Raw genomic sequence first — 4,627 nt, 5'->3', positions numbered from 1 at the left:
GAGCCCATGATCTGCCACAAGAGAAGCCATGGCAGTAAGAAGCCTGTGTCCCACAATGAAGACTCAGCATAGTCAAAAATAAATATACATACTTTTTAAAATTCTACTATCATTTAAAACAATGAAACATTTTTGTTATGTTTCAGTAGAGAATTGCATATGGAAATACAGTGAAGAAAGTTTTTCCCCCGTTAACTTATGTGGAACCCAAACATCAAAGTGATTAACATAATCAAGCTGGTGCAAATTATTTTCAACACTTGACCTGAATACTTTGAGTGTATTGGCTATCTCTCATGTGGTATAACATTGATTATTCTCAATGAATGTATTGATTTGATTGATATCAATTTCAACTGATCTACCTGACTATGGAACAACATTCAGCAAGAAATCTCCAGCACAAAACTTCGCAGACCACTATTGACATGTTCACAGCACCTTCTCATACACTGCACAAATCTCTTTGCATTTCAGTTATGTTTTTTGTTGTTATTCAATCACTAAGTTCTGTCCAACTCTTTGCAATTCCATGGACTGAAGCACACCAGGCTTCCCTGTCCTTCACTGTCTCCCGCAGTTTGCTCAAACTCATGTCCTTAAGTCAGTGATGTTATCCAACTATCTAATCCTCTGTTGCCCACTTCTCCTCCTGCCCTTAATCTTTCCCAGCATCAAGGTCTTTTCCAATGAGTTGGCTGGAAGAGTTGCCTTTTTACCTTTCTTGAAATAATAAAGCATTGTATGCTAAAAATGTTGCTTTCTTTCTTTCCACCTTCAATATAAAATGGCCACCCCAAAATTCACCAATTTTGATGTTTTTTAAATGCATGCTGATATGATAGCTGTCACAATACATTCTAACAAAATTGTTTCAAATGAAGTTAAAGACAACTAAGAACCACTAGAGCCATCTTTTGGAAGAAAATGAATGAATCTTTTGGCCAAACCAATACAATCTTAGAACAATCAATGACTCTTCTTATGACTCAGTTCCCCATCTAAAAAATGGGAGAGTAAAATTAATAGTTTCTACTTCTTCAGACTGTTATGAGCTTATCAGTTAACATGTATAAAAGTTCTTTAAAACTCATGGCTATTCTTATTTTTATTCAATTATTTCAACTTTAATTTAAAAAACATCCCCTATTCTTACTTTCTTTTAGTTTATTTTGGCTTTTTATAAACTAATTTGTCTATCTATGACCCAGCAACTAATGTCCTGGACGTTTATCCTAGAAAAAAGAAAAAGTATGTTCACCCAAAATTTGTGTACAAATGTTTATAGCAGCATTGTTTATAATAGCCATTAAGTGGAAACAACCCATTAAAAAAAACTAACTTGTCAAGTGAGATTCTTAATTCCTTCATTTTCAGTCCTTTGTTAATGGAATGAACCATCCTTTCAATCCACCCTTCCCCTCAACTCCTCTCTCTTACTTTCCACACATCCCCCTCGCCTTAGTTTAAAAAACAAAAAGATTTCACATTTTTACCAGAGAACTTCTTTTGCTTCTCACTGAATCTCATTGTGGCTTTTTCCCTCCTCATTGTGGCTTTTGATCCTGTTTCCTGAATCCTGCAGATTTTGAGTATCAGTATGTATTGACTCTTCTGGTTTGCTTTTCTATACATTGTGTCCTTTTTCCATCTTTTTCTACGAGATGGTTTAGGTTTGGTTTTTTTTTTTCTTTCTTTATTAACTTAGAGAAGATCTGTAGGTAGAGATGCAAAGGCAAATAGTATCTCCCAAGTAATGGAGGGTTCTTTCCATTTTTCTTGTGATGCTTTTGATTGTTCATTAATGAATAAGAAGAACTTGATGCACACTCACTCTGAAACAAACGAGTAATAAACTAGTTGCGTAGGCGGCCATGGTCTAGATCCCAGTGACCTAGATAGACAAGAAGCAGAAACCACTTGAGATATATAGCTCTGGGACATTTCTGTAACTTACACACACACAACCACGCCAAGTATGCAAGGCATATGCAAGGGTGTGCATCACCCATTCAGAGAGAGGCTGGCCATGATGCTGAGTTGGGGAAGATGGTTAGACATTAAAAGTCAACAGTCAGACTTCCCTGGTGGCTCTGTGGATAAGAATCTGCCTGCCAATGAAAGGAACATGGGTTTGATCCCTGGTGCAGGAAGATTTCCACATGCCAAAGAGCAACAAAGCTCGTGTGTCAAAACTACAGAGCCTGCGCGCCTGGAGCCTGTGCTCCACGAGAGGAGAAGCCAAAGCAATGAGAAGCTCTTGAACCACAAGAGTAGCTCCTGCTCACCGCAGAAACCCCATGCAAAGAGAAAAAGAAAGCCCATGCAAAGCAATGAAGACCCAATGCAGCCAAAAATTAATAAAATAAAAATTTTTTAAGTCAGCAGGCCTGGGGAATTCGCTGGTGGTCCAGGGGTTAGGACTCTGCACTTCCACTGCAGTGAGCACAGGTTCAGGAACTAAGATCCCACAAGCTGCACTGAGTGGCCAAAAAACAGATAATTACAACAGCAAAAGTCAGCAGGGCTCAGAGCCCATGCAGGGCTGACGAAGATTCCTGTCCACAGTATGGGAGGTTCCCGCTCCTCTTTCTAGAAGTCCCCTGGTTCTGAGATGCACAAGGCTTATCTTGCCTTTGTCATCAGAAATGGAACCTGAATCAACAGGGGCTGACAGCTGCCTTACCAGCAGGAGGTTACAGAGGGGCAAGACATTCTGGGAGGGTGCACCCTCCTTCTAGGGCTCTCAAGGACAGCAGAACGCAGGAGGGTTGAGGGCTCAGTAGGAGGAAACGGAAGGAAAAAAACCCACAGACGTTGCACAATCTCATTAGACTATGTTCTTGGGAAAGGATCTAGAAGGAATGGATTTGTCAGCCATTATGGAGGGCATTGCTATTTACTTTTGGCTGTCTTGGATCTTTGTAAAGAATCTGCCTGCAAAGCAGGAGACATAGGTTCAATCCCTGGGCTGGGAAGATCCCCCGGAGAAGGGAATGCCGACACACTCCAGTATTCTTGGCCTGGAAAATCCCATGGACAGAGGAGCTTGGCGGGCTACAGTCCATGGGGTTGCAAAGAGTCGACACGACTGAGCGACTGACACACACATATGGGGGGCATTAGAGGAAGTTTTCTGGAAGAAGTAGCATTGCAACAGGGCCACCAAGAACTTGTGCACTGCTGACAGAGAAAGGAACAGTCAGAGGGCACAGCCAAGGCTAAGGCAAGGAGACAGGAAAGTGGATCTCTGTTGTACATACTTGTAGCTGAGGCTACTTTTGGGGAGTGGCGGCAGAAGAGGGGAGATGTGCACCACTACCAGGCAACCAGAGGCTGCCCACTCCCTGTCCTGTACTCAGAATTTTCCCACAGGGAAAGTTCAAAGGGAAGGGAGATCCCAGGCACAAGATCAGCCACAGCCCTCTAACTTCTAGCCCTGTCCCCCACCCAGGGAAGGGAATGGAGACTCATCCTGGGAGTGGGAGAGAGAGAACAAGGAGATGGGAAACATGTGACCAGGGCCTTGAAAACAATGTGATGAGTCTAGGAAGCACAGGAGACTAGGAGAACCCCTAGAAGCATCTGACTCAGCCTAGAGGATCTGGTGGGGCTTCCAGGAGGAGGTATTGCCTGAAGAAAAAATCAGAATTATTCCAGAGGATGAGAGAGCGTGATATTAATATTTGCTAAGATTGGGAGGAGAGAGGCCACAGGACTCTTCAGAGAAGCTGAGACTAAGTCAGAGTGGTAATCTGAGGCTGGGGTGCCAGCTGGGGCCAGATTGTAAAGGGACTTGGATCATGGAGACAGGGGGTTTGGATTAGTGTGGGAGGAAGGTGAAAGTCAGACTTCCCCAGGTAGCTCGGCAGTAAAGAATCTGCCTACAATGCAGGAGACGCAAGAGGCTCTGGTTTGATCCCTGGCTTGGGAAGACCCCCTGGAGGACGGTCCAGCAATCCACTCCAGTATTACCTGGAAAAGCCCATGGACAGAAGAGACTGGTGAGCTATGGTCCCTAGGGTCACAAAGAGTCTAAAGTGACTGAGTTCGCAAGGTGAAAGTCACAAGGTTCAGTCCCAAGGCCAAGACCACTCTGATTTCCATTCTTGCCAAAGATGAGAAGCTCACTATTGACCAGGGTACCTGGTTTGGTGCAAAGCATATCTTGTGCTTTGGTCGCTGATGTTACTTTTGGCTTTGCCTTTTTATTATTAAAAAAACTAAGCATGTACAAAGGTTAAATATGAAAACCCCCTTGCCTTCTACTCAGCTTTATCAAGTACTGACTTCTTTGTGTTTTTGAGATCTTCTTAAAAGTAAATAAATTGTAGCTGATAGTCTCATATACCCACTCTGGTTTTATTTCTCTCCTTCCTTCCCCAAAGAAGATGCCCTCCCAAACTTTGTGTTTCTCATATTAAATCATATCTGAATCATGTGTGCATTTAAACAATTTATTGGATTGTTTCATACATCTGAAAACTTTGTCTAAACAGTACCATGTGGGATACATCCTTCCACAATTTATTTTTGACCTTTCCATATTGCAGTTACAAAATATATCTATTCAATGCTCATTCTTCTTAAAACACACACACACCCACACACACAAAACAAATGCTGA

The sequence above is a fragment of the Bison bison genome, unplaced genomic scaffold, assembly GCF_000754665.1.
Source record: "Bison bison bison isolate TAMUID 2011002044 unplaced genomic scaffold, Bison_UMD1.0 scf7180017864492, whole genome shotgun sequence".
Classification (NCBI taxonomy): domain Eukaryota; kingdom Metazoa; phylum Chordata; class Mammalia; order Artiodactyla; family Bovidae; genus Bison; species Bison bison.
Note: the sequence above shows the minus strand (reverse complement) of the source record.